The 18287-nt window shown below is 50.6% G+C and overlaps 1 protein-coding gene across 1 annotated transcript in view; it reads right to left on the bottom strand.

Annotated features, from left to right (window-relative positions):
- The window catches only part of PLEKHA6 (pleckstrin homology domain containing A6), a 134643-nt gene that overhangs the window by 42258 nt on the left and 74098 nt on the right, over positions 1 to 18287 (bottom strand). The window lies entirely within an intron of this gene.

Genomic DNA, 18287 nt, shown 5'->3' with positions numbered 1-18287 from the left:
GAAAATTGCTGCTTCAGGATATTACGGAGGCAAATAACTGAAGGCTTGACTGTGCCTAGCCTACGGCTTGTTTCTGACACGGCTCATGAATGAATTTCAACTCACTAAGGGTGGAAGCAACATTTGCAGTGACTCTACACTAGTAAAAATGATCCGGGTTTACCAAGCCACATGCTTCAGGGCATATGTTTATCACCAGATGGGGTCAGGAAGGATTCCCCTCCTCTACCATAGAGTATGTATACAAGGTCACCTCCTCCAAATGTACCTATTGGCATTGTACCAATAGGTACATTTTGAGGAGGTGACCTTGTATACATATCCCTGAAACTTCCTGCACTGCCCACTGCTGGAGATGGGTTGCCAGCCTAGGTGGCAACTGGTCTCTTCTTGTCTAGCTGGTCTCATGACTAAGAATGAGTGAACCTTGGGTAGTTTGAGGTGGATAGAACCTCAGTATGTTTTGGGGATTTGTAAAATTAATTCATGTCTAGGAGATGCAGGAACTTGAAACATTGGTGGGTTGTGGGGGTGGGGGAGAAGGAGAGGGTTTGGTGATTCAGTTATAACTGCCCCCTCCCATCTTTCAGCCCGGTTATTTATTAGGGACAGAAGAATCTGTCTGCCCCACAAGCTGGACAGAACACAAGCCGTGCTAGTCCCAGTCATGTGCCCATTTCAGCCCTAAATTCTTGGGCTTTGTGGTTGTAATTTCAACTCCGCCCTAGGTGTATGCCAATAAGAGGTGACTACTACTTTAAGACAAGGTGGGATTGTACGCAGGAGGCTTGGCAAACCAGCTGGACCATCTTTGTGGGTGAAGAGAGACAAGGTCAGGGCAGAGTGTGGAGATAAAAACACATGGTAAAGCCCACCTAGCAGCTGCCAGTAGGCCTGGCCGACATATGGTGCCGGGAGACGGAGTTCATCCATGCACAATGCTCTCCCTCTCCTCTTCTCACTGAGCAATGATGCCACAAAGGCAGATCCTCCTCAGGCCAGTATCCACAGTACATCCACTTTCCCAGGTACACGACCAGATGGATGGAAGCGTGTATGCCACATTTGCACAGACCCGGCACACAAAACCAGACTAGCATTAGCCCCTTCACTGCCAGCTAGTCCATGTTTGAATCCCACAGGCTGTTTCCTATGGAGCATCCATTTGGATGAGCGGCATGTATTGGAAGAGAAGCTTTCACAGGTGTCAATAGACGGGACTAATGAATAGCCCCCTAGTGGCATTCACTTGTTAAAACAACCTATTACGTCTCAGTCTTCAGGGGGGTTTCCTCCCTATTAATTTTCCTGTGTGACGCAGCCACGTGTTCTAACAGCCAAAGAAACAGCAAGCCCGTTGGTGTACATTGTTACAAGGCACCGATGTACATAATGCAGCACGGACAGGGTTATGCAGGCACTTGTAAATAAAGAATGAGTGACACGCCCAAAGCCACACCGATATCGCCAGTCGGCCCCTGGAAAGACCTGGCTTTCCCGTGGTTCTTTACCGGCTCCAGATCCTCGCTATCGGCGTGGCAGTCAGTACCCATAGCAATCACCCTGCGCTGTTATCACACAGCACTTTTCAGACCTGGATCTCAAAGCCCCTTACAGAGATGGGTTGATATTAGTCGTCCCATTTTATGATCAAGAAATGGAGGCACAGAGCGGTTAAAAGGGACTGATTTTCAGAGGGACTGAGCTGCCGCAGCTCTTACAGACTTTATCTGAATTCATTTGCACGCTGCAAGGGTCAGATCCAGACACCCTCACACAGAACAGGACTTTCCTCCTTGAGTGTTGTATTGGAATGACTCAGACCACATGTGGAGTACAGCATTACTGATCATGAGTGAGGGTATCAGCATCTGCACTAAATCCACAGTCAGTCCGCGGCAACTGGGAATAAAATCCAGGAGTCCTGGCTCCTTGTCCTCTGCTCTAACCAGTAGACTACACCAGCTCCCAACTAACTGTTGTCAAACCCAGTCTGTGGGACCAGTGGCTACTGGATGCACAGGCCCATATCTTGCTCCCAAGCCCTCTGATTTCCACAGCCCTGAGCATAGGGCTTCACTACAGAGACAAGACTCTCTGCCTCACATTTTGTCTGAGACTGACCAGGAGAGAACATTCTCTGCCAGTGATTGGCACCCACACTTGCAGGAACAAATTGGATTTCTCCATTCCAGACAATAGGCACAGTCTTCCCAGGTATGGCAGCAGTCTGAATCCCCTGGGGGAGCTCTGCAAGTGGGATTTAAAGGAGCGGGCTGTGGCTACTGGCTTTGGCTGCAGGGAGAAGCAGATGAGATGCCAGCTTGCAACTAGGGCAGAAAACGGGCACAATAACACCAGAGCAAACATCTGTTTACCTTTGTCCCCCTTCTACGCGCCGCTCACAGACGTTAAGAACAGATCCGCTCTTTCACGAAGGATCTGAATGGAGGTAGAACCCCAGATCATGTGCAGATGCCGGCAGAGGGCTCCAAAGCAGCACAAGCCACATGACTTCATCCAACAGCCTGGTAGCCACAACAGGGCACGAAGAGCCACTTGCAAAAGCTGATGGATTTGCAACACTTAATGAATGGCAAATTGCAGCAGATTCTCCCTTTGCTAATCCACACGCTGCATAATTTGCACAACAAATTTCATCTGCACTTCCCAGCAGAGCTTGCGGAATGGAGAGCCGAAGGGAGGTCTCTGATTGCTGAGACCTTATTAGCTTTACAGGACATATCACAGGACACCGACTGCGACATGATGAGTTATTAACATAAGACTGAACTACTGCTGTCCAACTAAATTAGCGCGGTAATGTTCTCCGACACGCTGGCTGTAAGTGGGGAAAACTCAACGCTGGTGTAACTCCACTTGGCCTGCTGTTTTTTCACTTACCCCTTTATTCGGAAAAGAGTCATTCACAATATTAATGGCCCTGCACCCCTCCTAAATGCAAATTAGTGAGATTAGACTGCACGTGGGAAGTCTGTTTATAATTAGAGATGGCATTGCGTCACTAAGAGCTTGATTCTGCCATGCGTGTGAGTAGAACCTTGTGCCTTAAGCAGCCCCAAGGAAACCAATGGCCTGATCCTACTCTCAGAGTCAATGGAAGCCTTTCACTGACGTTAATGGTGGTTGGATTGAGCCCTGAATTAAAATCACAAAAGATGTACCAGATTAACTATACCAGTGTAGTTAAAACAATCTAACCTCCCTAGTACAGTTACACTGATATAAAATCTTAGAGCTTATTCCTGTAGAGGAAGGGGAATACGTTGCACTGATATAAAGCACCTTTTTACTGGTATAACTGTGTCCACATTATGGGTTGAACTGGCAGAGCTATTTCGGTAAACGACCCCATCCAGACTATTATATCAGCATAAAAACGAAGCAGATTACAGAATTGTATTCAGTTCCTAACACCCCTAAAAAGGGCGCGACTTTCAAGATCAGCGGTTCTGGGCGCGGCTGACTTGCAACGTTTGAATCAGAATTTGCTCAGCAGACCCAGCGTTCTGGCGAGGCCCCAGTTCCATTTCCAAAGCTTTGCTCCCTGTTTCCTGCAGGCCAGATAACTGATTTGATTGTGGGCCTGTTCAGAAATTGCTTTCAGTGGGTAAGAAAATCCAGCCGTTAATTTAAATTAAAGCATTTACAAAGTGAAAACGCGACCACTGCCAAGTGCGGTTACGTGAACAAAACTCAAAGTCAACAAATTAAGGAGCAGAAAACCCGGCAGTTTCGGCAAAGCCCCCAAACCACTAGCATATATCCAAAAACAGAGGGACCTAGACAAATTAGAGGATTGGCCCAAAAGAAATCTGATGAGGTTCAAAAAGGACAAGTGTAGAGTCCTGCACTTAGGACGGAACAATCCCATGCACCGCTACAGACTAGGGACCGAATGGCTTGGCAGCAGCTCTGCAGAAAAGGACCTAGGGGTTACAGTGGATGAGAAGCTGGATATGAGTCAACAGTGTGCCCTTGTTGCCAAGAAGGCCAATGCATTTTGGGATGTATAAGTAGGGGCATTGCCAGCAGATTGAGGGACGTGATCGTTCCCCTCTATTCGACATTGGTGAGGCCTCATCTGGAGTACTATGTCCAGTTTTGGGCCCCACACTACAAGAAGGATGTGGAAAAATTGGAGAGAGTCCAGCGGAGGGCAACAAAAATGATTAGGGGACTGGAACACATGACTTATGAGGAGAGGCTGAGGGAACTGGGATTGTTTAGTCTGCAGAAGAGAAGAATGAGGGGGGATTTGATAGCTGCTTTCAACTACCTGAAAGGGGGTTCCAAAGAGGATGGATCTAGACTGTTCTCAGTGGTGGCAGATGACAGAACAAGGAGTAATGGTCTCAAGTTGCAGTGAGGGAGGTTTAGGTTGGATATCAGGAAACACTATTTCACTAGGAGGGTGGTGAAACACTGGAATGTGTTACCTAGGGAGGTGGTGAAATCTCCTTCCTTAGAAGTTTTTAAGGTCAGGCTTGACAAAGCCCTGGCTGGGATGATTTAGTTGGGGATTGGTCCTGCTTTGAGCAGGGGGTTGGACTAGATGACCCCCTGAGGTCCCTTCCAACCCTGATCTGCTAGTCTATGATTCTATGAAAAACGCTTTAAACTGGCTAATTGCCCTGTTATGTTATAAAAACGCAGGCAGCACTAATGCCAGGGGCCTTGGGTATGCGAGGAAAACCAGCCACCAGAGGTGCAGCTCCAAGGGTTGTAGTAATCTATTTAGCTAAGGTACTTAGACTGTACACTGACTGGGGGCAGAGACGTCTCTTTGCTCTGTGTTTGTACAGCACCCAGCACAATGGCAGCCTGCGCCATGACCAGGGACCCTAGGCTCTCCTGTAGGACACAAATAATTTTGTCCCCCCTCCCCATTACCGTACTATCTGAGCACCTCACAATCTTTAATGTATGCATCCTCCCTACACCCCTGGGAGGTCGGGCACGGCTATCATCCCCATTGTACAGATGGGAAACTGAGGCACAGAGAGAGAGAGACTAAGTGACTTGTCCAAGGTCACTCACAGATTCTGTGTCAGAGCAGTGGCTAAATCCTAGGCTAGTGCCCTAACCATTGGACCCTAATGTAGACAGAACTCAGGCGCTTTTACCACTGTGGTGTCTAACCCTAAATGCCCAGTACAGTTTCCACTGGTCAAGAGTTATGGGTCCCTAATTTCCTAGTATGGATGGAGCCAGCCAGGGTCTGAGTCCTCTCTGCCTCATACCTTTGTAGCCATTTGCACCTGTGTACAGTGAATACAAACCAGGGCAACTTTGCATGTAGATGCTCAACTTGGTTTAAACCTGGTTTATAGTGATTTAGCTTGTACCTTACATCAGCTAAACCAACATAAGCCAGATTTAAACCAATATGAGGAATATCCACACACAAATTTGCACCAGTTTAACATCACACTTTCATTTAATCCAGTGCAACTCCCACATGCGGACAAACTCCAAGTTGCGACTGATTGAAAACAGCAGCATTTTATACTCCACTCAGGTGTGGATGGTTGCGGGAAGTCCAAAGCAGTGGAGGATGACTCAGCCCGCAAGCTCCTCCTCATTCCAGTAGAGACAGGATGAAAAACACCTTCCACACATTCAGTTAGTGGGCCTGATTTGCCACTCACTAAAATCAAGGGGAATTTTCCCCAAGGACTTCGCTGACTTTTGAGTCAGGCCTTTGACTGCCAGGTTGGAGAACCCCAGTGATGAGCAGGTTTCAGGTGCAGCCTGTGTTACAACCCTGGGTCTCTCCTCACTTTGGTGAGTTAGAAGTCAAGATTAAGGCACAAATACCAGTTCAGTACCAGCTTTGCTTGATCCTGTTCAATGGCTGTTTGCAATGTTCTTCAAGGGCACAGAGAATGGCTGCAATATAAATTACCTCCCCTCCAGCTCCCATCGTCCTAGGAAGACACCGGCTACCTGCACACGGCTGTCTGCGTATAACATGGCCCCCCAGCCTCACAGAATCTGAGCACTGACATGCAGCACAGCTGGGCACCAGGCCACTGTGCACTGAATGCCCACCTATGAAGTCTCCATGCAAACAGCCAGACTCTGCATAGAGTCAGCAAAACGGTGAAAGTTGGAGCAAGAAAAATAGCTACCACGACCGCTCATCCCTCCACCCAGCCACTTGCAAGTTTCACCTGAATGTCTGAGATAAGGCCAGGGTTAGAGGATATTAAAATGTTTGCTGGTAGGAATCCTGCTAAAAGGAGGGCTTCCTGCTTAGCACCATTACTGCCCAAACCCCAGTACCCTTGGCCAATACTATTTCTCTTTCAGTTGCTTCCTTCCCTCCTCGGTTAGCTTAAAGGGCTTTTGTTAGCATGCGCCCCTGGTGAAAGAGGGGGGAAATCTCATTCTCCAAACTGGGCCAGCCGTATTATTATTTTTATAAATAAGGAAGCTGATTTAACAAAGAAATTGACACCATTAAATAACCCCACTTCCTTACTGCTACTTTTCTAACTAGATCTGATGGGCAGGGGAGGGGGGCTGTGTTTTGGTTGCTCTTGGTTGCACCTGGTTTTAAAAATAATCTCATAAACACCAGTGACTTTAGAAGGATCACAATGGCATTACATAGGCAGGCGAGAAAAGTCCCTTCTGCCCCACTCTAGCTTGCAGGGAATGTCCATTCAAGGGGAAGCACCTTTTGCTATAGCAAGCGTTTCTGCACCCAGGAGCTGAGATCCTGGAGGACCCCATTCGCAAAGCTGACGTTCCCAGTGCTGCCGGAATTAGCGTCTGTGGACGGGGCTCAACCATACGGTTCTTAGCCTGCCTGCAGCTTTTGGTCAGAGGTTCATTCATTCTGCCAGCCGGCAGCAGGTTTCTCTTTATCCTCGGGCACAGTTCCCCCACCCCAGCTTCCATCCTTGGTAGCTCCGTGCAGCTCCTCCTGGCACTCATTCAATTGCCTCCTTCCATCCCACCCACCACCCTCTCCTCCAGCTTCCCAGGCCCCCTCCAAAGCAAAGTCACTTCCTCAGAACCTCCTTAAATAATTCCTCTCCTGGCAGCTGCCTTGCCTGACCCGGCTGTATAAACTCCTGAGTTAAGCATCTCCTCTGAAGCACTGCAATGCAGCAATTACTGACCAAGCTGAAGTTCCCTCATCCACTTCATGACACACAGACACACACACAAAGCCCCCCATAGGCGACGAACCGGGCCTGCCTTCCTGGCCTGCTTCCTCTTCCCCCCGCCAGCCCTGCTGTTATCACCAGGTGAGCCCTACCTGACCCGACGGTCTGCCCGGAACTTTAGCATCGTGACAGGTCCCCTTGCCAAGCTCAGTAGGGATCCCCAGCTACAACCATCCCGTGGGAGAGAGGTAAGTCTTCCTGCCACTCCAGTGGCTCTTCTATTGCACTAGGCAATATACCGTGGGGGATGATCCTGCACTGGCAGGGAGACAGAGTGGGTGATCTAATAAGCTTTCCATCCTTATCTTCAACTTGTCCGATTCCCTTGAGTTCCACGCTGGTTGCATTTGCTTCCCGCTCCTTCTCTCTCCCCTTTATTCCTGGGCACACGCGGGGAGAGAGAGGCACCCGTTCTCTCTAGGCAGCGGGGTCTATTCTGGCCCCGTCCAGGCTCATCATTCAAAGCGAACGACGCTTGCAGCCTCGCGTGTTGGAGCAGCTAGCAGGCATGCCGAGCATGGAGTGAGAAGAAAAAAAAATAGATCCCCAGCACGGCTCCCCAAGGAGAGAAAGGTGAAGGGCAGAGACACGGCTGCACACTCATGCGGCAGGTGCAGACAGAGGAGGATTTATGCTGCAGCCTGGCCGTACCCACTTGGGCATAAGGGAGCAGCTCTTTGCCAAGCTGAAGGTGAAAAGCGGAGGGTGCTGGGTTTTCTTGAGACACAAACACTCGGCTACCCTGACCCCTCCCGGGGAATTATTCGTATCCCGCGCTGGAGAAATCTGCAGCTCAACAAGGGAAGGAGCATACTACAGGAATGGGAGTGATTAGACAGACAGACTGACCGACCGACCTCTGTCAACAGAGTAAATTGCAGACACACTGAGCAGACATTTACTGCTAACCTGGGTCATGGCACAGGATTTATTAAACTGGGCCCACCCCCTGCTGCTCTTTTTTACAGTCGCTCATCTTCAGAGAGTTCTAGTGTGGCCTTATATTCCTCCCTGCACTTAGTCACTATTGCTTCTTCCTAGGCGAAGGCCCAGCGGTCTCCTTTTAGGAAGGGAGTGTGGCCTGAGAGTCAGGACTCCTGGGTTCCATTCCTGACCAGACTGCCCTCTAGAGTAAGAGCTAGCACAGGGGGCTGAGAGGCAGAAAAGCTGGTTTCTCCTGACGGTGGGACTGATTGCAAGAATGCTTCCCTTGTTCCCAGAGCGGGGTCGTTAGGGTTTATAAAGCCCTGTGCAACCCCAGATTTAAAGGGGAAAGCACTGGAGGCCGGGGGCGGCATCACTGACACAGCAAACCACTCTCCCCCTTAGGCCAACGCTTTAAAAAACACATTTCAGTCCATCCCGATTGTTAGCATTAGACGCTGGGGTGGGGAGGAGGGCCGGGGGGAATGAAGCAGTGACATTTAAAGGAAACCTCCAAACAAGGAAGTAGAGCTTGGGATACCAGCTGGCTTATATCACACAGTATTTCGCTCCCCCTTGCCAGGATCGCAGCAGTACAGCCAGCCCGGGGCTGCAAGCACCTTGGCACGCTACCGCCGCAGAGCTCTGGGGAGGCGCGACGTATCCAAAGGGTGTCACGAGTAGCTGACGAATCGGCACTTCTGCTACCATCGCATCATTCCGCTGGGTAATTCCAAAAGGCCGTCGCTTCCCGGAAGCCCTTAAAACCGAGCCAGCATCCCGAGGGGACAGGCGACAGCCCATGCGGCAACGCTAAGCTTCCCGCTCCACCACTTGGGCAGGGAGACAAAGACTCTCAGGCCAGAAGGGACCATTATGATCATCTAGTCAGACCTGCTGCGTGACCCAGGCCAATGGGAGGACAGGCAGGCCTGGAGGATGGATGCTCATCCCTCTTGTTGCTCTATAATATGCTGCATCTGTGTAGACAGTTGATAGAAAGACCACCACTTATGGACACATGCGGATGTGTAGCATTGTGTGTGAATCAGTTAATTCACTGCCTCTGGTTGCTGGTGTGCAGCTCCTGACACTTCCAAGCTGGAGGGAGCAACATTTGTTCCTTCCAAGGAGCTGCCTCTGGACAACACAGGTGTCCTGCCCTCCTTGGCTGCAGTGAGAGTGGCAGCCTGAGGGGGAACCTTTAAGATGGGGGTAGGGGATGTGGAGTGATCTGACCGGACTTCCCACCACCACACATGTACGTGTGCTTGGATGTGACTCCATGTTACAGGGGTTCCCTGAACTTTAGCTGGAGACAGCTCATTCTGGGCCTGGGGCCCTCACACGGAGGAGTTAATCCTAAACAAATGAGCTGGGCTCTAAACACACAGCGGGTTCCTCATCCATCCCTGGCATGAATCAGGTGTAACCTCCTGGAAGTCCGTGGAGAGAAGGGTCAGGCCCCAAAACACCCACACATTAGCCCCAGCCCCATTCGTCACAGAATTTTTAATTCCTGGCGTACGCTTCTAGTCACTGATCATCAGACTGACCGTCTAGCTTCAGTTCATCCTGACAGCAGCCAACTTTGTTAATTCCGTTGGGGATTCAGCCCCATTCACAGCTGGATGCATAACACAGAAACCCCACACAGGCTCCTCTGAGCCCTGAAAGTGTCTGCACTGAGATCACGCAGCTGTGCTCGAGGAAGGCGCTGTCCCCTCTCCTCGCAGCAGTTACCAGATGAGTTGGACGCAGGAGATAACTCCTCCCCTGGGCCCTGCCGAGAGTGGTCCCAGCAGAGCTAGGCAGGGGAAATGCTGCCTAGTGCTTAGAGCAGGGCTGTGTTATCCGCAGGGAAGAAGGAGCCAATGAATGATTTGCCCAAGGCCACGCACTGAGTCGGGGCAGAGCCAGGATTAGAATTAGGGAAAGCCTGGCTCCTCTGCCTGTGCTCAGGCCGCTGGGCCTCACCCTCTCCAGCGCATCCCTCTGGCTTATGGCAGCAGTGGGAGAAGTTTGGATATTCAAGGCACGTACCGATTACGTTACTCATCTCAGTGAGGTGGGAAGGGAATTTGAGAGGGCGGGGGATAGAAAGCGGGGAGTAACAACTCCCTGGGGGAGGAAACTCTGGGTGAGATCAGGGTGCTGCACTGATTGCCCTAATGCTGGGGCATAATACAGGCTGCCAGTTAAGAAGGGTTTCTGGGGGCACAGCAACGGGTACAGGGAGAGCCTCTCGCCTCCCCAGCAGCAGGGACCCGAGTGTCAGGTTAACCACCAGTGCTTGGCAGCTGGGCCAGCAATGGAGGAAATGCCACAGAGGTCACTGTCGAAATTATTGCCTCTGCATCCTCCCTGGTTTTACGCCAGGCTTTAGGAGGAGAGGGGCAGCCTGTCCTTAGCTCCTCGATCCTCTCTCCTTCTCTAAATCACACGCAGCGGCCATTTCATGCATAAGCACCATCAATCAAAGTCAATAAGGGACAGAGCTGAGTACCTATAAAACTCCCCACACATGATACGCATATCGCCCCATCTGCTTTGTGGCCTCGGACAAGGGGAGGTGTCCCCCACAAAGCAGTTGTCTGTTTCCTAATCAGTGCCGCTCGCCTCTGGAACATCCTGATAACTAGCCAGTTTCACAGGCCCATAAATGTCTCTTGTATTTTACTTCTCCAGTTATAATTTGTTGTATCAAAGGAGCACCAAGACCCCCCACAGAAGATTGAGGCCCCATTGTGCTAGGCGGTACATATACGTATACAGCAGAACCTCAGAGTTACAAACACCAGAGTTAGGAACTCACGGGCCAACCACACACCTCATTTGGAACCGGAAGTACGCAATCAGGCAGCAGCAGAGACCAAAAAAGCCCCAAAATATAGTACAGTACTGTGCTAAACTACTAAAAATAAAGGGAAAGTTGGAAAAAAGATTTGACAAGGTAAGGAAACTGTTTCTGGGTTTGTTTCATTTAAATTAAGATGGTTAAAAGCGGCATTTTTCTTCTGCAGATTAAAGTTCCGGAGCTGTATTAAGTCAATGTTCAGTTGTAAATTCTGAAAGAACAATGATAACATTTTGTTCTGAGTTATGAATAACCTCCATTCCTGAGGTGTTCGTAATTCTGAGGTTCTACTGTAGTGAGAGCCTCTGCCCCAAATAGCTGAGAGTCAAAATAGACAAGACAAAGGATGGGAGAAAGGAAATATTATTACCCTAACTTTATAGAAGGGGGAGGGAGAAGTGAGGCACAGAGAAATTAAGTGACTTGCTCAAGGTCACACAGATTGGACCCAGCTCTCCTGAGTCCCAGCCCACAAGACCATCCTGCTCTGAACAGACTAGAATCATCTTACACGTATGGTACACAGCGCCTTTCACTTGAGATGCATTCCCTGCTCTGAAAAGTGTACCAGCACCTCTGAAATGCAGCCACCTCTGGGGGGTGTGAGAGAGAGAAACCAACCAGGAGAAACATGGACCCAGTGCAGCAGGACAAACCGCCTGTCATCATCACTAAAACAGCTCTGCTTAGGCTTTGGTGTTAAGGGTCTTATTTTTAAGGTTAAAGCACGGTGGAATCTATACTAGGCCAGGGTGAAGCGTGCCCCACTGCTCAGTCACTGATGCCATCCCCCTCAAAGTCCCCCATCTACTAGTGACCTGGGCCCACCCTCTTTAGGTTGTGAAATCTACCAGGGTCTCACCCAACAGATGCCAAGGGTGCAGTTTATCTCCTATGCGTCACCCAGCCTGGGCAGTAAAACCAGAACGGTTACTTTCCTAGTCAGTTTCAGTGGGCAGCAGCATTGTGTATTTAATGATCATTTGACAGAGCTGAGTACACAGTGGATCGCCAGAAGCTTACGCTCCTTGGAGCGCCACCCGTTTTCGTTAATAACCATAACATCCTTATCACGATCCCACCCACAGCTGGGAGTGCACAGTCCCTGCTGACTGGCTGACGCAAGCCATGGTACTTTCAAAACACACTGCCCCAGCACTCAGAAACACCGCCCATAGATAATGAGGTGCACTGCTCGGCTCTGCCCAGGGAGACGCTCTGCTCCCTCTCTAGTGCATTTACACAACTGCCCAGTGAGAGGAGGGGAGGTATATTAGGTCTCAGCTTTCCTGATTTCTTTTCAACTCATCTCTGCCTCTGGTGACTCATCTCTGTCTCTGGCTATTAGTCACGATGGACAAGGATGGTGTCCCTAGCCTCTGCTTGCCAGAAGCTGGGAATGAGCAACAGGGGATGGATCACTTGATGATTACCGGTTTGTTCCCTTTGGGGCATCTGCCATTGGCCACTGTCGGAAGACAGGATACTGGGCTAGATGGACCTTTGGTCTGACCCACTATGGCTGTTCTTATGTTCTTGTAGACCAAGGTAACTTACTATGGCAACTTCCCAACATCATCATCTCCTTAGCTGCAAATCAATGACAACCCTTCACTGTTGTATTACCCCCTACGTAAGTATCTCTTCTATGCACCACACAGGCCTTCATAAAAATCCCCTCCGTGCAAAACTGTTCAGAAATATCCCCCCTCTGTGCAGGGTAACCTCCATAAACAGAGTCAGCCTAAGGCCATGGCGGCTGGAACTGTGTCAACAGCAGTGGAGAAGAGCTTAACCCTAAGAACAAAGAACCTCAGCACAAGATAAAAGGAAGTTTCTGCAGTGGAGCTGGAATTTAGGAACAAACATCCATGCATGGCCTTGTACCCCAAGTCAGTGCTAACACACTGGCAATGGTGTGACGAACAGGAATCCCCCTTCGGTGCCCAGTCTGCCCCCTCCACCTCCGGTTTGTGATGGACAGAACAAGAGCAGTCGTGCTTCCAGCAGCTTTGTGGAAATATGTGGTGGGCCTCCGGAAACGGGTCAGAACCAGCAGCCTGGATTTAAGCTCTCCCAAACCTTGGGAAGTTTCAGATCTAGATCCAGGCCTGAACTACTTGGTGACGAGTGGGTCTAGCTGTGCTCTCTATATACAACCCAGTTCGTTTCAGGGTTATTAAAACCGACACGTGGGGGTACGTACGCATGCATGCACCCGGAGTCCTGCACACAAGATCAGCTCAGTGCAGTTCCATACGTCAGCGCCTCTAACTTTAGTGTACAAATGCCCTAAAAAGGAAGTTCAGCAGGAAGGGGTGGCCCTACCCAGGCTTCCTACTACAGCTGCCAGAAAAATGCAAATTCTTTTTCCATGGGGAATTTTGAACATATTTCATTTTTATTCAAATTTCCCATGGTTTCCCCCCCCCAGTTTTTGAAAACTGACTATTTTAACTGAATATTCAAATTTGTTTTTCCTCAAAAAAACCCAAATATTTAATTGAAAATGAAAAAAAAAGTTTTCTACACAACCATTTTTCAAAGAAATTATGTTTCCACAGATACATTTTGACCAGCTCTACCCTCAGACTCATCCTCCACTTGTATCTTCATGAGATGTCTGAGATGGCATTAACGTAAGAACAGCCCTACTGGGTCAGACCAAAGGTCCCTCCAGCCCAGTGTCCTGTCTTCTGGCAGTGGCCAGGTGCCCCAGAGGGAATGAACAGACCAGGGAATCATCCAGTGATCCATCCCCTCTCACCCATTTCCAGCTTCTGACAAACGGAGGCTGGGGACACCATCCCTGCCCATCCTGGCTAATAGCCACTGGTGGACCTATCCTCCATGAACTTATCTAGTTCTTTTTTGAGCCCTCTTATAGTCTTGGCTTTCACAACATCCTCTGGCAAAGAGTTCCACAGACTGACTGTGCATTGTGTAAAGAAATACTTCCTTTTGTTTGTTTTAAACCTGCTGCCTGTTAATTTCATTTGGTGGCCCCTAGTTCTTGTGTTATGAGAAGGAGTCAATAACACTTCCTTATTTACTTTCTCCACAGCAGTCATGATTTTATAGACCTGTATCATATCCCCCCTTACCTTCTCTTTTCCTAGCTGAAAAGTCCCAGTCTTATTAATCTCTCCTCATACGGAAGCTGTTCCATACCCCTTATCATTTTTGCTGCCCTTTTCTGATTCCAATATATCTTTTTTGAGATGGGAGACCACATCTGCACGCAGTATTTAAGATGCGGGTGTACCATGGATTTACATAGAGGCAATATGATATTTTCTGTCTTCTTATTTATCCCTTTCTTAATGATTCCCAACATTCTGTTCGCTTTTTTAACTGCCGCTGCACATTGGACAGGATGTTAGTCTCACGATACATGGAAGAGCCCTAGGGTGACTACAGGGTCCTTTTTCAGTCAGTGGAGGCCACTGATGGATTTAAAGTACCTGTAAGCCAAGCCCTGGATCAGACCCGAAGTTAAACAGAGCAAAGGGTTACCCGTGAGTCTCCATTCAAGTTTTCCCCAGCTGTGCCTAATTTGACCAGCTTGTGTTGTGTTCGGGTGGCATTGTTCCTAACTCAGATACTGTGCCTTATGCTCCCCATCACCATTAATAAAGGTCTCAGTCACAGTGTTAGTCAGCCACCAATTCAAGATCTGCTTGGCAATATTAGTTACCAGCCCCACCGGTGACCAATGAACGGGCAGGGGGTGGTATGATTCCCCCGCCCCCCCCCGACCTCCACCTTCCTGCCCTTGTGGCAAGCAGGCACCGGTTTTAGTCTCACCCCAGGGAAAGAGTTAATCTGCCAAAGGCTGGGGATATTTGAATACAGGCAGGCGGAACAGACAGTTCCCGAGCAATGGCGGAGAGTCATGCTGCACGCAAGTCAGAGCCCAGGCAGCAGTGGATAAGGACTGTACTGCACCCTGGTCAATATGAGGGTAGCACACACAGTGAGCGTGAGCAAGGACTGCCCTGCACGCGAGTCAGCTCCAGGGTAGCAGACGCAACCACCTGGGCTGCATCCTGCCACGGATCTCTAGAGATGCAGCAGGGTACCCGCTGGCAGTCTCGTCTTCCCTCCATGCAATATTCATAGGCTCAGTTGTCGATGCATCAACATTACACGCATCCCTCTGGCCAGCTCTCCACCAGCCATCTGGGGCGTGGTTTCATTTCTTTGGCACGGGGCCTCGCCCCAGTTCCTGCAAACAGTTGTTTTCCTTGATTTTATTTTTTTGATTCTTCCCTCCCCCCTCCACGTGAACCACAAGCAGGGCCTAAGGGCAGGGCAATTTGTGAGCAGGCCATTCTTGGCAGGAGCTCTGCCGTGTCCCTCTCACCTCCACGCAGCCATGTTGAGATGCTTTCTGAACAAAGCTATGGCTCAGAGCCAGCCAATGCAATACCCCAAGGCTCAGCAAGCGGCTGGACTGGCTTCCAGCGAGGCCTGGGTGCAGTCACCTATGCCCCTGCCTTCCTCGCTGAATCACAGCCAGCCCCACCCCCCCCAAGCACACCCCAGCCTCACCTGCCTCGGGCTAATTGGCAGCTGCTGCCCGCAGTTTACAAAGTGACTCAGGCTCCTCTTTAATTACACTGGAAGCAGGGGAGGTGGGCACCAGCCACATGGCTCACTTCTGTGCTTCTCTTCCCTTCTCTGCAACGGTCAGATCTCTGTAACCTAATGGGCAGAACACACACCGCCCAGCAGTGACCTGGCGGGCATCTGCGTCCCAGGGCATGGTGGGGTGTGCACCGAGCCACGGCCAATGGCCTCAGTGTAGGCCCTGCTGGAAACGTAACCCTTCAGGGTGACCCCCAATGCTCTCATTTTGGACAGGTTACAGTAAATCACAAGGCTGGCACCCACCTGTGGATATACAGGAAACCAACCCAAAAATCAGGCTTCCTGGGACAGAGACCGCGGGGTGAAGCTCGCTCTAATGATTATCCAGTGACTACGCTCATGATGACCTTACAACATCTTTCACCTGAAGGATCCTAAGCCGGATGCCCATGTCTCTGAAGCCACAGGGGCTCTGCATGTAAGGCCATTGCAGGCTCTGGTTTTTAAGTGGGTCTCTTCATAGCAGCCAACATTTTCAACGGTGGCCACCGGTTCTGCCTCCTGTGGGCACTCGGCACCCCTGAAAATCCGGCTAAGGCGGCTCAAGGTGCACACGCTCACAAACTGAAAAGCCAGTGGCCACTTTGGAAAGCCTGACTGAGGGTTCGTTTCCCCACCACTGAGATGCAGCCTCGTGTCTGGGTTGAGACAGGACAGCTGTTTACCTATCTCCCAGGAATACTGGGATTAGCCAGTTAACCAAACTGTATACCCAGAAGCCAGCTTGGGAGAGGAAATGAAGAGAACCCCTGCCCCTCCCCGGCCTATTGAAACCCCAACGGGGAATTCAGGTACAGAATTTAACTCTGCCTACTTTACACATCAGCTTGACTAACGCAGCGTCCAAACCCCATGTATAAGACGACATGCAATTACCATGACAAGATGTCATTACAAAGGAGGCAGTGAAGGCCTGGAAGAGGAGGTGATCGCACCCAATGGTGGAGTGGAATGACCCTCTCCCCCACCCCCATGAAAGACACTAGCTCCCCACCCCCTTGCTTGAGATAGTTTCCATTTCTCCCTGCAAAGGGGTTGGCCGGAGAGAGGGCCACCCGTGTGAGCCACCGCCGCTAAAAATACACAGTGATTCAGGTCCAACAGGCCTATGCCCACAGGGCTGCAGCAGGGGGTTTCCCCTTCGTTACACAATCGGTTCCTTGACTTTGGCTGGTTACATTCACAGAGCGGGCACCAGCCGTGTTGCCATCCACGGGGATGCAGCGCCTTCGATAAGCGAGCACCGGCCCAGGGCAAGACTCACCCAAGCTGTTCTGAGCCACAGCAAACCAGCTTGTGGCATTGGCATGGCCACAGCTGTTTGCTTGCCAGCCTTTGGGTGGAAACTGGAAATCTGTGGAGGGCACTGGGCAGGCAGGGAGTGCCAAGCATGCGAGGTGCGGGGGGCACTGGACATCCCAGACACTGGCTCTAGCATTGGAGGGTATATGTTTAGTACACACCTCCAGATCAATGCAAGGGGATGCTTCCTCATGCATTTGCCTTCAGCCCTAGAGCTGGCTAGACTTCATCCTAGGGTACGGTCTCTCTGGGGCTCATGCGCCACGAGAGAACGCGCCCGGATGTCGCACTGAGAGCGAAATGCAGCCACCACATCCCTCACTGTTGGCCGGGACTGATGTGGTTAACCACCCTGATTCACACACACACACACACGCCCCCCATGTGTGGGATACACAGGCTAATGGAAACCATCTCCCCGAGCCCCTGCCCTTGCTGGAGCATCTGGGATTCCTGCAGGCCCGAGGTAATGGTCAGACTGGTGGGGCCTTCATGAAAGGGGAGGAAAAAAAAAAATCCAGCCCGGCCTGGGCCTCCCCTCTGCACTGAGCCGTTTGGGTGCTGAGCTCTCAACCCAGGCCAGACTGGAAAGGGAGATGGGAACTGGGATGTGAGGGAGGGGGAACCCGACACAACCACCCCTTCCCCCAGTTGTCTCACCTGTCAGAGCCCACAGTACAGATCCCCCCCCCAGAGCCTGCTTCCATTTTCGCTGGAGAGGAGCCGGGGGCTCCAATGAAATCCCACCAGCATCTGCACTAGGTTTATATGAAAGCACAACCCTGTCTGCTCCAGCACCCCAACCAAATCTAAACTCAGATGCTTCCATTCTGCCCCGCCCCACCCCAGCTGTTTCAGATGGAAGCTACTCCTCCCCTCTCTTTCCCACCCTCTCCAAAGCCCTGTTGCTCATGCAGAACGGGCTACCTCCTCATCCCCACCCCAGAGACAGCTGCATTTCAGCGGCAGGCACAGCGACGGGTACGAGCACTTTGAGGCAGCAGGGACCACGCATGTCAGCAGGGGCTGAGGATTAACTGGGCTGTCGTTGGAGGAAAGTCAACATTTGGCCAACAATTTGCCGTAACCTTTTCAAAAGCGAAGAATAAAATGATTTGTCTAGAGATTTTGCACATGTTCTTAGACACGGCTCTGGGGCAAGGAGCCAGGCTGCTCTAAACCTAGGGGGCTGGCGTGGCTGCAGTCCAAACCAGTCCTTGGCCGCCTCCTTTGTTTTCCTATCCCTTCTTTCACCTCTCCCCCTCCCCCAAATCCATATCACTCTCTTCCGATTAAGGCATTGCTGGAGCCTTTGGAAGCACTTTCTGCTGAGGAAGCAATTTGCTGCA

The sequence above is a fragment of the Eretmochelys imbricata genome, chromosome 21 (genome assembly GCF_965152235.1).
Source record: "Eretmochelys imbricata isolate rEreImb1 chromosome 21, rEreImb1.hap1, whole genome shotgun sequence".
Classification (NCBI taxonomy): Eukaryota; Metazoa; Chordata; order Testudines; family Cheloniidae; genus Eretmochelys; species Eretmochelys imbricata.
Note: the sequence above shows the minus strand (reverse complement) of the source record. Positions and strands in the feature narration are given on the sequence as shown.